Source organism: Pelobates fuscus, chromosome 2, assembly GCF_036172605.1.
Source record: "Pelobates fuscus isolate aPelFus1 chromosome 2, aPelFus1.pri, whole genome shotgun sequence".
NCBI lineage: Eukaryota > Metazoa > Chordata > Amphibia > Anura > Pelobatidae > Pelobates > Pelobates fuscus.
In genome coordinates, this window is record NC_086318.1 from 327,904,536 (window position 1) to 327,924,197 (window position 19,662).

Sequence of the window (19,662 nt, forward strand, 5' to 3'; positions counted from 1 at the left end):
GGTCCGCCTCCTATTCATCATCATTGAGTAAACTTTGACCCTGTACCTCACAGTCAGCAGACACATTCCAGCCAATCAGCAGCAGACCCTCCCTCCCAGACCCTCCCACCTCCTGGACAGCATCCATTTTAGATTCATTCGGAAGCTGCATCCTTTTTTTTTTGCTTGTTTTTTTAGACAGAAGTGTGTTATATTTGAGCATGCTAGGCTGAACGTGCGTATATCATGGCTAGTTGCACTGAGGGTATGAGTATATAGCAGTACATTGTTGTGAAAGATGTCTGTCATGTTTAGGGTGTAGCTTGCACGTTATCAACTGTGTATTTATATCAGCAGCTCCACCACTAGTTATGAATCAAGTGTGAGTCGCCCCATGAGATGAGACTAGTGAATAACATAATACATGAACGGTTAAGGTAAAGGCATGTAAGGAACTACGACAATAAACTCTTTAGGAGGTGAAATAATGACATGTTTAACCCCTTAAGGACCAAACTTCTGGAATAAAAGGGAATCATGACATGTCACACATGTCATGTGTCCTTAAGGGGTTAAACACTTGCTACTTTACGATTAGTTAATGTGCAGAGAGCAGTTCATGTGATCAAAGGCATGGTGTGGAGGATCGGCTATAGAGGGACATGCTTGGCAGGCTGCTGTTTACTGCTTGTGCTCATCCGATCCCTTCTGGGCACCAAGTGCAGACCCTGGGAGTCCCTGATACCTGGAACAACAAAGGCAAGTCTCTGGCTGAGTGCCGGGTTCGTGGCTTGAGGTGGTGGAAGCTTGTTCTCTCGGGTGGTCGGATCTGTCCCGGTGGTGCTTCACGTCCGGTGCGGGATTGTGGTGGCTAAAGGTAGAGGCGAGTGCTTGACGTGGGGCAGCATATCTGTTTGTGCCTCCGGTCCCATCTTCGACGCCTTTTGCGTTGGTGGATTTTAATGGGGACTGCTTCTCTTAGCTGTGGTGGAGCTTGTTGGGGCTGTGGTGGAGCTTGTTGGGGCTTCCTGCTTGTTATTTGCTTCCAAAATTGATTAAAGAGTCTGTCCAGCTTAGACACGCGGCTGCCGCCATATTGGGAGAGTCGCAGATGAGTATGTCAGCCTGGGCGGCTGTGCTCTGTACGTCCATTAGCTCAAGAGAGCCTCTCAGGGGTGGACCGGGATAACCCCCACCGGTCCGAGGGGGGGGGTAACGGAGCTCCTTCCGGGAAGTAGCTGCTCCTGGGCATCCCAGGATCGGGAGATCGGCCGCCTCTCCTGCCCGGTGAGCACCAGGCTACACTTGCCATGCGGAGGTAAGTAAGACTCTGTCGAGTTGCTGACCACTATTAAGCATGTCGGGTCGGTCAGTTAGGCTGGGTCATCCCCTTCTGGGGTGAAATTCGCTTGTTGATAGCTGCTTAAAGTGAAATATTAAGGGAGCTCACACGGAGTGCGTCTTTCCTCCATGACAGCTAGGCCCCGCCCCCCGGAAGCTGCATTCTTAGTGAGAGGAGGGACAATGTAGCTGCTGCTGATTTAATAGGGAAATCGATAGCTAGGCTAGGTTATTCAGTGTCCACTACAGTCCTGAAGGACTCATCTGATCTCTGCTGTAAGGACAGCACCCCAAAAAGCCCTTTTTCGGAGTAGAACATCAGTCTGCTTTTTTTTTTTTCTGTGTAATCTAATTGCAGTTGCCTGCCTGTCAGCGTCTGTGTCAGGCTCACAGCGTATACTGTGCCCACTTGCCCAGTGCCACCACTCATATCTGATGTCACAATAGCTTGCATTTAAAAAAAACAAAACTTTTTTGACTGTAATATAATAGCAGTCATTTTCCTTCACACGTGTGCGTTTCAGGGCCTGCCAGGGCACAGTGCAACTCATATCTGGTGTAACAGTAGTGTTCATTAAAAAAAAAACTAGAAATTTGACTGTGAAATAATAGCAGTCAGTTTCCTTCACACGTGTGCGTTTCAGGGCCTGCCAGGGCACAGTGTCACACCAGTGCAACTCATATCTGGTGTAACAGTAGTGTACATTTAAAAAAAAAAAAAAGAAATTTGACTGTGAAATAATAGCAGTCAGTTTCCTTCACATGTGTGCGTTTCAGGGCCTGCCAGGGCACAGTGTCACACCAGTGCAACTCATATCTGGTGTAACAGTAGTGTACATTAAAAAAAAAAAAAAAACTAGAAATTTGACTGTGAAATAATAGCAGTCAGTTTCCTTCACACATGTGCGTTTCAGGGCCTGCCAGGGCACAGTGTCACACCAGTGCAACTCATATCTGGTGTAACAGTAGTGTACATTTAAAAAAAAAAAAAAAACTAGAAATTTGACTGTGAAATAATAGCAGTCAGTTTCCTTCACACGTGTGCGTTTCAGGGCCTGCCAGGGCACAAAGTCTAGATTACCTCACCTTTATTAAGATGAATGAGGGATGGATCCCTAAGGGACTGACAGTGGGCGATACATTCGACTAAAAAAGGCCTGATGAGGGGGACGTAACAGGGATTAAACTGATAAGAATAGTACTACTTAACACACCACTCCTATCTGGTGGCACATTAGTTTGCACACGGAGTGCCCAAAATTTGAAGTAGGAGGACCGACAAAGCATCTTTTTCCATCTCCCGGTTCCTAAAATCGATGCCATATACACGTCCCCTGATAGGGGACGTAACAGGGATTAAACTGATAGGAATAGTACTACTTAACACACCTTATAATAACGCAGAGAGAGGCAATGCAGAGAGAGGAGTCTGAAGAAGAGGAGTCAGAGGAGGAAGGTGGCTTTGAGGAGGTGGAAGACCAAACCGAGCAGGCGTCCCAGGGGGCTTGTTGTCACCTTTCGGGGACCCTTGGTGTTGTACGTGGCTGGTTGGAGGAAGAGACCTTCAATGACATCAGTGAGGACAAGGAACGGGACATGGCTAGCTTGGTATCCAACCTTGTGCAAATGGGGAGTTTGCGGTTGTGCAAATGGACTTTTTGCGGTTGTTTGCGGTGCGTTAAACGGGGAGTTTGGTCTGTCACTGTGAAGCGAGCGTAACCCTTACACTACCTGATCGATACAACATCATACCTGATGTTTTAAAGCATGTTATTCCAAACAATTTAGGAATGTTAGGGGATTTATGCCCTTTATGGATTAAAACTAGACTCTGCATCAACTATGTAATTTTCCATGGGAGTTTTGCCATGGATCCCCCTCCGGCATGCCACAGTCCAGGTGTTAGTCCCCTTGAAACAACTTTTCCATCACTATTGTGGCCAGAAAGAGTCCCTGTGGGTTTTAAAATTCGCCTGCCTATTGAAGTCTATGGTGGTTTGCCCGTTCGCGAACATTTGCGGAAATTCGCGTTCGCCATTCGCGAACGGAAAATTTTATGTTCGCGACATCTCTAGTTATAAGCTATAAGCCAGTGTTGTTTGTAGGATTCAGCCACTTTGCCCTATTGTTCCTTCGTGAGTGGATACTCTCACCAATGGGCTGCAGCTGCTGGAACTAACCCGCAAATAGTATGGGATTAAATTGTTAATGCTTATGTTCTGTTGGGGCATTGAATTTTGTTTCTTTAATGTCTGCTCCTTCTTGTCTCTCTATTTTGTGTCTCACAAGCTTCTTGGACTCCATCCATGTTAACACTCTGGGGGAAGGGACGCACATCTCTAGATCTTGTCTCTGTTACTGAGGTAGCTGTTTCCAGGTACACTTGTTGCCTGCTGTCTTTACCCTGATAGAATCTCACATAGAACCACAATGGCATATCAACCAGCTGATCTTGGTATCCTCACACTCAATTGTAGAGGATTGAACTCTAGGAGACATACACTGTTATGTGATTTGACTCACTCACATTTTATCAATACCACTGCTGCTGGAGACATAATACAGAGAGGGTTCAGATCCTACACTACACAACAAATTTACCCTCTAGGATATTATAGCAACACTGAAGGGGTGAAAAGGGCTGGATTAGATATACTCTTCTCACATCCCATTCACAGAATAAGGTACAGAGAGAGACCCCTTTTTTGTAAAGGGCACATTCGTAAATACACATTTGGATCCATTTACGCTTCTAATAAAGGCCGGTCCTATTACCTATGCTCTACATTTCCTAAATTACACCACTTCGCATAAGGTCCTTTGATATGTAGCTACTCATAAAAAGAGAGAACAATTGGCGAAATTGAATGATCTTACCAATAAAATCTCAGAACTGGAAACAAATATCACATAGCACCTTCAGTGGACCAAAGGATTCTTTTATGCTCCTGGGCAGCGGATCCGTACGCAAATCCACTCCATTCCTATTGATATTGCCAAAGAATTTATACTACTCCTCACTATATGGCCTGGCGGTACAGATCGGCCCCAATGAGAAAGGTGGTCATGTCAGATAATTTTGGCAAATACTTGTCGAATTATTTCCCAAAGGCGCTATTGGGTGAAGTGATGCTCGTCTTATTGTCTAGAGTTCTCAAGCCATCCAAAACTGGCAATGTACCTGGCCCAGCTATTACAAAAAAATAATTAGCACATTCCTGATTCCTAAATTGACGAGAGTGTTAAATTTGTTTTCTGACAAGAATACCTTTAGCATGATTCACACGCGGCTTACATCATCTTATTACTAAAGGAGGGAAAGGACCCAGATCAATGTGCCAGCTATAGGCCAATATCATTACTACCACTCCTATTCCATGCCGATCAATTTGGGTTTGTCCCTGGGAAGGAGGCCAGGGAGAACACTTTACATTTGTTCACAATCTACGTCTAGCGGAAACCATAACACTCCATTATTGCTTTCAACAAATACAGACAAAGCTTTTTCATGAAAGCTACCCTCATAAAAATGAGGTTTGGAACATAACTCCGCACATGGATAGAGTTTCTCTACACCTCCCCTAATGCAGGTGAATGACTCCCTCTCTGGAGTGGTGGAGATCCATAATAGCACTAGGCAGGGTTATCCACTTTACCCACCACTGTCTGCTCTGACACTGGAATTATTCCTGGAAGCATTTAGGTGAAACCCGAACATGTCTGGATTTAGGTCAGGTGACTTGTAACATAAAGTAACGGCTTATGCTGAAGATATATTATTCTTTGTTGCAAACCTGGGAATCACTTTCAAACATTTCATGGTTCAGGAGAAACTCTTAAAAAGAATATCTAGCTGAAACACCTATATCTGTTTCAAACAATACCGATGGTAATTGCGTATGTGTGTAGGGGTAAAAATCCAGAATTTTATATATTTTCTTTCTACCAAGATTTAGAGGCGGCCTGGCCCTCCCAGACTTGTATTATATCTTGCAAAGAAAGTAAACAAATACAGTAGGTGGTCATATTCTTTTCTTCCTTCTCTTGCCTCTTGGTTTTCCTCCATTTGTCCTTTATTAGTGGCTCCCTCTAATGGGATATTTGAGAGAATAGATTCCTCCAGGTTTGATTTATTACCTGATGGGTTTGGTGAGAAGAAAGAGAGACATTTTTCTGTTTTATTTTCAGGCTTTTTTTTCTTTTTTAGGTGTTTTGTGGGTTTTGTGGGTTTTTTAATTTATTTATTCTCTTTCTGGAGATTTTATGCCCTTTAGGCTAGTGCTTTTTGATTTTAGTGTAGTATCTTTTTATATTTTACGTTTTCTTCTCACAAGACCCATCTCCTCCTCACCTTCGTCCCAGCCTTCTCCTCTGCAACTAAGTTTTATCTTTTTATTTTATTGTACATTCCCTTATTCCTATCTTTGTGGGGTATTGGAATAACCAAACTAACCACACTAAAAATCAGGAATAGGGAAGAAGTATAAGGTGGTATGAAGCGACAACAAAAAAGAAAATCAGGAAGAAGCGAACAAGGAAAAAAAAGCTTATGGGAAAACTAAGACCCTTAGTGCACGTTAACTCAATTTCGTACTGAGCAACGTCAGTTGGTTCTATGCTATATGCAAAGATTAAATTGGGTTAAGTAATCTTTAAGTCCTATATTGCTCTTTGATGCTGCTCTCTTATGTTGTTTTCAACTCTCTCCTAGAAGTCCTCTAGTCTTTAGGTGGCACAGTGTTTTTACTAGCCTCTACAGAATGTAAACAAACAGGTGTAATGTATTAGATACTTAGCTTGTGGAGGTGCACTCTGGTTCATCTTTGCACTGCTTGTTTTTGTCCGATGAAGTGGAAGGGCTAAAGTTCTACCCAGCGTAGGAAGTAGCTCCCTGCATCTCTCTGCTTCTCAGCGCGACATCTGGTCCTCTCTGAGTAGCACACCAGGTAGGTCGAGTCGTCTCCCCTTCTCTTAGTGTCGGCTCCCTCAGCCGCATACCACGAGGACGCAGCAACACATGCTACGTCATCTCGCTCCTACCTCCCATCCCACAGAATAATAATTAAGCCTAATTTTGTTATATTTGGAATGTGACCAGCACAATCTTCTAATCAAGCCAAAACATGATTTGTGTAACTTAACCATAGGGGAAGGAATTGTGATGTCCGCTATATTGGATCACAAGTAGAGAGTGTGACTTATCTATGGATTGGAAAAATGGAAACAAATTCATAGATGCAATTATTATTTCTGTGGCAAGTACACAAGAGGAGATAGAGCCAAATGTTTACATTTGGAATGATGTTGGTCTGGAACATCTCCACCTCTCCACCCTTATCTCCACCTTGGGCGAGGCTTGGTAATCCACAGGGTATGTATCCAATGATACTAAGATGTGTATTTGGACATGCTTGAAAGCCAGAATCTAATTCTAAGTGAGTCACCACCTTTCTTACCAGAGACCCTCTGGGGCAGAAGTTTTACTTTGAAAACCTGAGCAAGTGATTAGGACTTATGTTATTTTATCCCTTTTGTTTTTATCTGTTGTTGGTGTAGCTAATTTGATTGTCATCTATATTTTTGTATGCACTGTGACTATTTTTTGCTCATAATAACTATTCCTTTATTAAGTTCTGCCTTTGTCTAGTAAAGAATCACATTACCTGAAGAGACTAATTAATGTTTTGCAATTGCTTAAATATTGTGCTTAGTTATATTTGGTGGGTTTTTCTTATTATGTTACCTAGGGGACCAAGGCACCCCATTTATAAATGGTCTTGGTGGTGGCAGCATTAAGATAATAATATTTATATTATTATGGTTAGGGGTGGGTGGTGTTAAGTGGGATTTTATCATTATATCTGGTCTAGTGCAGACAAATAGGGAACTTTAACCATTTCACCACCACAACTACATCATGTGCACTCTAGAAGTAGGTTGCATTCGTGACACAAGTCATCTAGCTATCACTATTTGGTCCTTGTCCAAGTCACTCAGATCTTTTTGCTTTCCCCATTTTACTGCTTCCAACACATGTAATCGAAGAACTGACTGTTTACTTGCTCCCTAATATATCCCACCCCTTAACAGGTAGATTTGTAACAATATAATTAATGTTATTCACTTTACCTTTCAGTGGTTGATCAGTGTAATCTCTCCCATAATGAAATCAGGGAGGACATCTGTATCTCCTCCAGTATTGGTCATCCATTGTTGTGCTCCCTCATGATTTCCCTACGGGCAAAATATGTATTTTATGTAATATTGTCATCTGACACGTTTCGCACTGTACTAATTATGGTGCTTGCAGTGCTCTTTTAGCATAGCTAATAGAATGCATAGCTGAAAAAACACATCCATCTGATTTTGCTGTTGATCCAAAAGAAGGCAAAAAAAAAAAACAGTTTGAAACACTTCCAATTTTGTCATAAACTGTCAGATATATCCTTAAATTATGAAGCAATTAAAGTTAAAACTTATATCCCTGAATAACATGTTTTATTTTTTTGCAAATATCTATTAAATTGCTGTTTAAACATCTGTATAGATTCTGATAAAACCACCTCTTCAGGAAGAGGATTCCACATCCGTATTGTTTTTACTGTAAAAAAAAACCCTTTCCTTTGCCTTAGACTGAATCTTCTTTTTACCAGTCTAAATGTGTGACTTTGAGTCCTATGTATAGTCCTATTTGTGAATAGATTTCCAGATAATGGTTTGTATTGGCCCTGAATATATTTGTATAATGCTATAATATCGCCTCTGAGGCACCATTTTTCAAAACTAAAGAGATTTAAATTTGTTAACCTTTTTTCATAACTAAAATGCTCCATTCCGGGTGTGGTCTGACTGCTGATCAAGCTGGACGCGTTTGCTTGAAGCTCTGATCGGACCACACTGCTAACAGCCTATACTAGCACTTCCACACGACAGATCCTGACCCTAACAGCAGTCTACTCACCCCGGAGCGATGGACAAACACACACTGTGTAAACAGAGCAAAAAAACACATATGGTGGGAGCAACAGTATCGGACCTGTTCTTGGCCCCCCCGCGTGGCTCAGGCTGGGATCCAAGATGGCGCCAGTCCCCCACTGCTTACAGGAGACCTCACCTCAGAACAAAAGGCAGATTCCGGGCTACATCCCCACAGCCAGACATGGCGCAAATCCTTCAGAAACTTACGGAGGTGCGCACTTTCCTAGCAAAGAACACGCGCACCACTAGATACTCCTCCTGACCATGCACATGAAGAGGGGAAGGCCTCAGAATAGGCTTAGTGTAACAGTTACACAACAAAGGCTTGAGCAATGAAACATGAAAGGCATTTGGTATTCTTAACGTAGACGGTAAGAGCAATTTATAAGAAACGGTATTGAGCCTCCTCAGGATCTTAAATGGACCAATGTAACAAGGTGCAAATTTCATAGACGGCACCTGTAACCTAATATTCTTGGTGCTTAACCACACCCTGTCACCCTCCACGTACACAGGGGCTGCAGATCACCGTCTATCAGCGTACAGTTTGTGCATTACATCTCTCTGCGTTCCATGTCTTACAAATTTCTTACACATTTTTTACACCATGTCTTACAAATTTCTTACACCATTCCATGTCTTACAAATTTATTTTACCCTTTCCTCAACAACAGGTACTTCAATAATAGGGGAAGTTTCAGCTAGTAAAACGAGGTCAAACCCATAGTTTATGAAGAACGTAATATGTTGGATGGATTCGTGTATATGGTTATTATGTGGGAATTCTTCCCAAGGCGGGAGTTTAAACCAATTATCTTGATGTTCAGATATGAAGCAGCATAAGAATTGTTCAAGGTCTTTGTTCATTCTTTCCGCAGCACCGTTTGTTTATGGGTGATATGAGGAAGAAAGGCATAGTTCGATGCCCAATTGTTTGCAAAAATGCTGATTTAATCTGTACTTTAGTAGTGGACACTAAGCATTCATTAGGGACAATTGACTGTAATTGGGGTTCGGGACTAGGCTGGCCTTCGTATTTTTGGAACCAGGTCCAATCTAAGATAGCCTCTAGTTTCTTTGGATCTATTCTAAAACCTGTACCAGATATTATATATCCCAAGAACTGTACTTTTTTATGTAAAAAAAAAAGTGCAGAGGCGGGCTATAAAATTAATAAAAGGAATGGAACATATCAGCTATGACGAAAGGTTAACAAATTTAAACCTATTTAGTTTAGAAAAACGTTGCCTGAGAGGGGATATGATAACATTATACAAATATATTCGGGGCCAATACAAACCATTGTGTGGAAATCTATTCACAAACCGGACGTTACATAGGACACGAGGCCATGCGTTTAGACTAGAAGAAAGAAGATTTCGTCTAAGGCAAAGGAAATGTTTTTTTACTGTAAGAACAATCCAGATGTGGAATTCTCTGCCTGAAGAAGTGGTTTTATCAGAGTCCATACAGATGTTCAAACAGCTACTAGATGCATACTTGCAAAAACAGAATATTCAAGGATATAATCTTTCAATGTAGGGCAATAACTGCTTGAGCCAAGGATAAATCTGACTGCCATTCTGGGGTCAATAAGGAATTTTTTTCCTAGCTTGTTGCAAAATTGTGCTTCAAACTGGGTTTTTTTTTGCCTTCTTTTGGATCAACAGCAAAAAAACAAATGTGAGGAAGGCTGAACTTGATGGACGCAAGTCTTTTTTCAGCTATGTAACTATGTAACTATGTAACTATGTAAAAAGACACTTCTCCAGCTTACAATATAATCAGTTTTTGAGCAATTTCAAAAGAACAAGTCACATGGTTATGATGACTTTCAAGGTCTTTAGAATAGATGAGTATATCATCCAGATACACTATAACAAAATTCATGTAAATAATGCCTTAAAACATAATTTATGAAGTCTTGAAAGACAGCTGGGGCATTACATAAACCGGATGGCATAACGATGTACTCATAATGCCATATCGTGTATTAAACGCTGTTTTCCACTCATCCCCCTCTTTGATTCGGACCAGATTGTAAGCCCCTCGCAAATCAAGTTTAGTAAATATGGATGCCCCTTTCAACCGATCAAAAAATTCTGATATCAATGCAATTGGGTATGCATTACGTATCTTGTTAAGTCCGCGGAAGTCAATACATGGCCTAAGATCTCCCTCTTTTTTATAAACAAAAAAGAATCCTGCACCAGCAGAAGAGGAGGATTTGGTTATGAACCCCTTCCTTAGATTTTCCTTAACGTACTCCTCTAGTACTATGTTTTCCTTAAGAGACAAGGTATAAACAGTACCCTTGGGTGGCATGGTACCAAGGAGTAAAGTAATCGCACAATCATAAGGGTGATGTGGCTTATTGGCTTCTTTCTTTTCGAACATGTCTTTCAATTCTTTATATGGTTCAGGCACCTCAGTGGATAAAGGCTTCATCTTGGGGACTTTTATGAGGCACACTGGTTTGACTTTAAAAACACAACCCTCCAAACATAAATTACTCCAACTCTTGATCTCCTTAGTCTCCCAATCTATTATTTGGTTATGTTTAGCGAGCCAAAGGAATCCTAACACTAATCTGTTGTAAGATTATCAATTCTCAGTATAGGAATCCTACGATCATCAAAAAAGGTGTAGTTTCCTTTGTAATCACAGGATTACTAAGGGGTCTACCATCTATGGCCTCTACGGCCAAAGGTGTGGATCTTTCTCTTAAAGGGAGAAAATAGGACTTAGCAAAGGCAGCATCAACAAAATTTTCTGCAGCCCCAGAATCGATAAGGGCATGCGTATGGACAGTCCTGTTCTCCCACTTCAAGGTTATAGGGAGTAGAAGCCTGAGTTATTTTCTGGGTTTGAAGGAGGATATATGCAATACACCCAAGGCCTGTCCTCCAAGAGGACTTAGGTGCGGGAGTTTTCTGGCCTATTGGGACATGATAAATGTAAATGCCCCTTCTTCCCACAGTACAGAGACAGACCCTCTTTTCTCCCTCTTATCAGCTTCAGATAACCTAGTGAGTCCTAACTGCAGGGGTTCCGGGATGGCCACAGTGTTTGTTTCCGAATTTGGGAACGTTAAGGCCAAGCGTACTGGGTTTCTTCTTGGTCGATCTCTGGTGTTATGTCTATGCCTGAGACGGTCGTCTATATGGGACAGATAGTTTGAGTTCTTCTAAATCCTCTGGCAAGTAAGTAGCTGCCACCTCATCCAACAATGTATCCAAGAGACTGTTTATAAATACATCTATGAATGCCTGGTTGTTCCATCGCACTTCTGCAGCATAAGTGCGAAATTCTAAAGCGTACTCCACCAGAGACCAGGATCCTTGTTTCATCTTAAAAAGAGTTTTGGCTGTATTTGCTCGTCTTCCTGGGGGATGAAAGGTTCGTCTGAATGCAGCCACAAACTCAGCATAGTTGTATACCAAGGGGTTGTTATTTTCCCATAAAGGGTTTGCCCATATCAATGCCCTATCTACAAGTAGGTTGATCATAAAACCCACTCTAGCCCTGTCGGTGGGTCAGGTTCTGGGTTGTAATTCAAAGTGTATGCTGACTTGGTTTAAAAACCCTCGGCATGCATCATGATCACCTCCGTAACGTAAAGGGCACGTTATATGAGTAGACGTATTAAGTAGAGAAAGCAACAACAGGTATAGGATTTTGCACCTCTGTTTACAGATGTGCCATACGAGCCAGTAAAATCTGCAGAGCAAGGGCAAACTGGTTCATGCGGTGGTCCATTTCCTCGAACCACCCATCGTGACCAGAAACTTGTGGGTTGACACCTGCAGGGTCCACGGCCCTATTATAATATCATGGTAGTGTGATAACCCAACATGCAGTTTATAAACCCACAGAAAACCAGAAAACCCAAGCACATATTACCGAACCTTAGAATCTTCGGATTTAACGTAGGTGAAAAGAGTGAGAGGATAGCCAAAAATCAGAATACCAGAGATCAGGAGAACGATACAAGAATAGTCAGGTCAGGATACCAGAAATCAGGAGGTCAAAATACAAGCCAAGTCAGAGAACCAGAAAACAGGAACGTCAAAAACCAAGCCAGGTCAGTAAACAGAAACAACAGTAAATATGCAAGGAGAATCAAAAGGCACTAAGGGGAACACAAGGAACCACAATAGGTCAAGGAACAAGGCAAAAGGTGCCCCTTTTATAAGGGAGCCTATTTTGCTTTAAGGCCATGCCCCCAAAAATGTTCTAGGCCATTATTGATGACGTGGGACCGCGTCAATGACGTCATGACGTCGGTACGCATAAGCCACGTAATAAAAAGGGGCATGACTCCAGAGTCCGGCGTGGGACATGCTGAACTCATAGGAAGAGGAGTCTGCCCTGGATCCTGCACCACGTGGGCATGATGGAATAAGGTAAGCGATTGTGAAACTCATCCCCAGACAAGAGGGGTAGAAGATAGATGGGTGGACTTGGAGTCCCTGTTTACGGGGTCAGATCTGCGCCAATACTATATATGGCTGCCCATATAACACAGGGCTCTGCTGTGCACGAAATACCCAGCAATTCTGAATTCCATCCGAATATGGGACAAATTCACAATGAAATATGGCTTAACAAACACACCTTCCCCAATGCTTCCTTTATTCAGGAACGAGAGCCCGGGACTTAAAAAATGTAGAACACGCAGGCCTCCAGAGACTGTGCCACATGACCGCAGGGGACAAGATTTGATGAACTCTCAGAGAGAACAACCCTTAGACCGGGAGATTTCTTTCAATATATCCAACTCAAATATTTTGTTAAACAGACTCGCATATGAGAAATCTCCAAAGTACTCATGACAGGGCTTGAACGCATGTGCCTCCAAGAGTCAATGCACCGGGTTTGATCTCCTCCTTACACACACACATAGCATCAATACTGCAGAATGGGGGAAACTGACATATGTAGAGCAATGGGAAACCAACTTGAGGGAGACTCTAGAGGGCAAGGACTGGCAGGACATATGGGAAGCTAACATGGCCGTCTAGATCTGCATGACGGTCCAGGAACAAGCATATAAGACTATGTTCCGGTGGTAAACAACAACGATAAGGCTGTACCGCATGGACAAAACACAGAATGACCTATGCTGGAGGAATTGTGGTAAAAAGAACATACATCCACATGTGGTGGGACTGCCCTATGTTGAAGACCTTCTGGCAGAAGGTGGGAGACCTCATAGGGCAGATCTTTTAGCATCACATAGAATTAAACCCTTAGGTCTTCTTACTCTCTAGACCAAAAGACGAGTGGACTGTACTGGAACAAAAACTACTACATAAACTGCCAGATGGGCCTTAGCGCAAAATTGGCTTAAACAAGACATTCCCCCTACGTCCCTAGTTATCCAAAAAATAAAAGATACCTGCCTTATGGACAAATTGACTGCTATTACCCGCTCTTCTTTAAAAAAGTTTGTAAAAATCTGAGACCTCTAGTTGCTAAGTGACATGAGTGGATGATTGGGTGGGCATGCGGAGCCACATCTCTGCCCTGAAGGACCCAACCCACTGGCGAAACCAGCTTCTCCCCCCCTTCTCTATTGTTAGAATGGACCGCGGGGACAGAGAGCAGGTAAGGGTCTGCATGGCTCCCCTTCCCATCCCTTCATTTCCCTCTGTATTTTTTTTTTTTTTAAATGTTCCTTTTTGTTCATTTTGTAGCCTATGCACTTTTCCTAGTGCCATAATATCCTTCTTTAGAACAGGTGCCCAAAATTCCTCAGCATATTCAAGGTGTGGTCTTACCAGTGATTTATAAAGAGGCAAAGTTGCATTTTCATCCTGAGACTTAATGCCCCTATTTATACATGACAATACCTTACTGGCCTTAGCAACTGGAGAATGACATTGCACATTGTTGACTAGTTTGTTGCCTATAATAATTGAAATGTTTTTCTCATGTGCTATTATCGTTAATTCACTACTATTTAGGGCAGCAAATGGAAAAAAATAGAGAAAAATTATGACAAACTTACCGTAATTTTCTTTTCCTGGCTATTTCTCATGGCAGCATCACTTATGGGTAGCTCCTCCCTTAGCAGTCACAGGACAGGAATTAATTAGATTAATTAATTAGACTGATAGGTATAAAGAGTCCCTCCTCCCCTTACACCACAGTCCAATTATAAAGCTGAAACAAAAAATGGGCGGGAACCCTGATGCTGCCATGAGAAATAGCCAGGAAAAGAAAATTACGGTAAGTTTGTCATAAATTTTCTCTATTCCTGGCTAATCATGGCAGCATCACTTATGGGTAATACCCAAGCTCACAGAAAATAGGGTGGGAATAAAATCACGATAAAATACACAGAACAAATTATTATGCTATGACTGAATTTAATATCAACGGGACAAAGAAACTGTAGACAAGACACTCTTCCCAAATGAGGTGGAAGGAGTATCCACATCTAGTTTGTAGTGTTTCATGAACGTCATCGGGGAAGACCAGGTGGCTGCCTTGCAAATATCATCGTATGGAACCTCTGCCCAATTAGCCCATGAAGTCGACAATGCTCTGGTTGAATGAGCCTTTATCTTCAGTGGAGGAGAGCGATCTTTATTGAGATATGCCTTTCTGATTACAAGAGCAATCCAACGCTTCAACGTAGATAGAGAGGCTGCCTCACCTCTCCTGGCCCCTGAAGGCAAAACGAAAAGCTGGTGAGTTTTCCTGTAAGGAGCAGAACGTTTAAGGTACATAGACAGGCAGTTCATGACATCCAAACGTTGCCACTTGATCTCCTCTGGTGAAGAAGGATTGGGGTAGAAGGATGGCAGGACCACCTCTTGAGATAGATGGAAACGAGAGACCACTTTAGGCAGAAATGCTGGATTAGGTTTCAGGCACACCCTAATGTGGTAGAATTGTAGACAAGAAGGCAAGGTGGAGAAGGCCTTGATCTCTGAAATTCTCCTAGCGGAAGTAATTGCTACTAAGAACAATGTTTTGTAAGTTAGGAGGACAGCATCCAAATTCACAAGAGGAACGAATAGATCCTCAGTCAGGTAGTCGAGAACAAGCAGAAGGTCCCAAGGAGGGGTAGTGGATCTCGAAGGCGGTCTCAACTTGAAAGCTGCCTTGAAGATCCTGGAGATCAATGGGTCTGATGCCAAGAGGTGTTGCACCAAGAGGTGTTGCACAAAGCTGACAGGGCCGAAGACTGAACTTTAAGAGTGCTGATGCTAAGACCCTTATCCAGACCTTCTTGCAGGAACTCCAAGATTTCAGTGTTGCGAGGGCGTATGAAGTCAACTCGCTTGGCCGAAGCCCATTCCTGAAACACATCCCAGATTCTATGGTAGCATGAGGACGTAGAAGCCTTCCTTGAGTGTAAGAGGGTATTGACCACTGCTTCTGAAAGGCCTAACTGTTGAAGTCTTTCTTTTTCAAGACCCACACCCCCAATTTGAGGCGTTCCGGATGAGGATGGAATATTGGACCCTGCGTTAGCAGATCCTTCAGAACAGACAGGGGCCGAGGCTGTTCCTGGCTCAACATTGACAGTAGGGGAAACCACGGCCTTCGAGGCCAAATTGGGATTACGGCAATAACCTTCTTCCCTTCTGACCAAACTTTTCTCAGGAACCTGGGTATCATGGGTAGGGGAGGGAACGCATACCCCAAATCGAACGACCAAGGAAGAGATAGAGCATCCTGGCCCAGTGCCTGACTCTCTGGGTGGAGGGAGTAGTAATTCTCCACCTGGCGATTCCTGAACGAGGCCATCAGGTCGATCTGGGGCATGCCCCACCGATGGGTGATCCAAGCAAAAACTGACTGGTGAAGTTTCCATTCTCCCGGGAGAATTTCTGTTCTGCTGAGAAAATCCGCCGCTACGTTCTCCGAGCCTGGGAGATAGATAGCCTTCAGTCCCTGGAGATAGGTCATGGCCATTTCCATTAGAGGAGCTAGCTCTTTTAAGAGCTGCTTGCTCCTTGTGCCTCCCTGGTTGTTTACATATGAGGCCACCGCTCGGTTGTCCGTCTTGATCAACACCCAGGAATTCCTGATCTTCGGAAGGAACACCCGAATGGCCTTGGAAATAGCTCGTAGTTCTCTTAGGTTCGAGTGGAGCCGACTTTCTTCTCGAGTCCACCACCCCTGAGTCCACGAGGAATCGAGGTGGGCACCCCAACCAGAAGAACTGGCATCTGTCGTAATAACGGTCCACGGAGGCTCTTCCAAGGGAAAGCCCTTTGCTAGGTTCTTCCCGTGCTTCCACCAGTTCAACTCTCTTCTTACTGGCAGTGGCAGAGATATCTTCTGATCCCAATCCGTTTTTTCTCTGTCGAACTGGAGAAGGAAACAACTCTGTACAGGGCGAAACTTCCATTGGGCCCACTTCACCAAACCTATCGTAGACGTTAAAGAACCCAGGAGACTCATGACTTCCCTTGCCGAGGCCCTTTCGAGAACCTGGAGCTTCTTGACTTTGTCTTGTATCTTCATGACCCTCTCTGGAGACAAAAACACACGGGCAGAAATGGTATTTATCACAGCTCCGAGGAACACGATGGTCTGAGACGGAATCAGGGAGCTTTTCTCTATATTGAGAAGCCACCCGTGATCTTGCAGGATGTTCATTGCCATTAAAGTATGATGCTCCACTATTCTTTGTGAAGGCCCTATGATGAGTATGTCGTCCAGGTAATGGAATATCTCGATACCTCTCATCCTTATGACAGCAATCAAAGAGACAAGGATCTTCGAGAAAGTCCTTGGCGCTAAGCTGAGACCAAACGGAAGCCCTCGGAACTGGAAATGTCTTCCTAAAGCCCAGAACCGAAGGAACTGCATGTGATTGCTGTTTACAGGGATTTGGTAGTAGGCGTCTTTTAAGTCTATGGAGGTCATCCAATCTCCTGGTTTTACGCACTTTAGGATAGTCTGTAAGGATTCCATTTTGAATGTCCTTACGTCTAGAAAGGCGTTCACTCCTTTCAGGTTCAGGATGAGACGCCACTTTCCCTGGGGCTTTGGGGCCAAAAACACAGTGGAATACATCCCCTGGAACCTTTCGTGAGTAGGGACTTCCTCCAACACCTTCTGTTCCAGCAGAATGGAAATGCAAGTCCTCATGGCCCTTCGTTTGACACCTTCTGACACTTTTGATTTTCTGAAATGGGCAGCATGTGGACGAGAGGAAAATTCTATCCTGTAGCCTTCTTTTATGATTGAGGTGACCCACTCGTCTGTGACATTTGCGGCCCATACCGGGTAAAAGAACTGCAGTCTTCCACCCACCGTACCCGGATGGGCCCGAGGACCTTCAGAAGGTCTTCCCGGAGGTTCTGGCACCTCTACCTCTGGAAGCCTTATTGGAAGAGGAGTGAGAGAAGGACTTCCACGAAGAGTTCCTGGAATACTCCCTTCCGGGCTTGTAGCTTCTACTGTCCCGAAAGGACCGATCCTTAAATCACCTGGTCTTCCAGGAGGAGGAAAAACTCTTTCTGCTGACTTGTGGAAGAAACGCTTTTTTCCCATCAGCAGCTTTCTGAATGGCATCCTCCAGGATCTTACCAAACAGGAGGTCCCCTTGGAACGGGAGACCACACAAGGACGCCTTGGAGGCATAGTCCGCCCCCCAGGAATGAAGCCATAAGGCCCTTCCGGAGGCCACAGATAGGGCCATACCTTTGGAAATCATGCAAGTGATGTCCAGGGAGGCTTCAGAGCAAAATTCAGTAGCAAGGCTCAAATCCTTGAGACTTTCCAGGAGATGTTCTCTACGGACACCTTGACCAATATCTTCCTCCAAATTAGCGAGCCAAACTCTTAAGGCCCTAGAGAGAGTGGTCAGCGCCACTGCGGGATGAAGGGCGGAGCCTAGCGCCAGATAGGCTTTAATTAGGTCACCATCCATACGCTTTTCCATAGGTTCTCTTAAGTATGCCATGGAGTCTATAGGAAGCGTCTTTTTAGCCATATGGATCACTGCGGCATCAACCTTGGGAACCGAATTCCAAAGGCAGCAGTCCATGGCAGAATAAGGATAAGTCCTTGTGAATTTGTTTTTCAAGGTGGACTTCCTCTCCGGCTTATTCCATTCCTGAAGGATCATGTCCCTTATAGAGGAATGTACTGGGAACGTTGGTCTATTAGGTTTCAAGTCCTCAAAAAACCTATCAGCCTCTCTCAATTCAGATTTTTCTTCCGTGAGGCTAAGAGTGTCTCTGAGGAGGGTAATAAGTCGATCTATAGATTTAGAGTCCAGAGACCTGGAGGCATAGCCAGCCTCTTCCTCCCCCTCATCAGAGACCTCCCACAGGTCAGGATCCTCCTCAGAGCTGGAAGACTGAGGTTCCGCTCTGCATCTCTTAGGAGGGCCACCACATCCCGTGGTAGACTTAAAGCCCTCAGCAATTGCACGGGAAATCCAAAGCTTAAGGACGTCCTGCGGTGAAGTCTTACTGGGGACATTAGCCGCTTCCGACAAGCATTCCCTGCAGAGGTTCCTTACAGGTGGAACAGGTGATGAACAATTGATGCATCTGTTGGTCTTTTCTCTGGGTTTTCTCGCTGGAGAATCCAACTGTTTGCTGGGGCTGAAATAAAGCCATATATAACATATATTACAGGCTCAGTATGGCATTCTTTTAACAACCCCCCCCTGAACAAAATAAATGGCTCACCTATGTTTTCTAGAGAGGGATCTAGCAGAGGCAGAGGGAGAATCCATACTATAAAAGGAACAAAGGCAAAATCAGAAACACATTCCTAATAAGTCCAAAAGGGCAAACTGGAAAGCAAACCCAAAGCCCCCAGCAAAAACCATGGAAACAGGCAATCCTACCTCATAACGGCAGAAAACACACTCCAGGCAGCCAGGAGACAGCAAGAAGGAGAACTGGCGAAATTCAGACCGCAAATCAGAAGTTCCGAACAGCTGACAGGCAAGTGTCAGTATTCCCCTGTTTAAATACCTCTGCGCCCGGTCCGCGCATGCGCAGAGCGCTGGAACGCACGCCATGCGTTCCAAGCCTCGCGGCCGGCGCGAGGCACTTCCGGGTTCGGCAATTCCGCGGCTGGAACGCACACCGCGGCAAAACAGCAACGCTGGCCGAGGAAGAGCTGAACACAGCCCCCACAAGGACAGCAACTCCCAGAAAGCCCCCAGGGGCAACCCAGGGCATGCAGGCAAGAAAACACAACTCCCAATAGAACACAACAGCACCCTCCATTAGGAAGACTGCAGTATGGATCCCCAAAGCACTGCCAGCAAGGTAAGGGGGGGAATTTCAACCCCAATTACTAGGGGCACTTCCAGAACAAGGGGAAATTTTTAAGGATAACCAACCCCAGGAAGCTTAGAACAGTGTCTCCCTC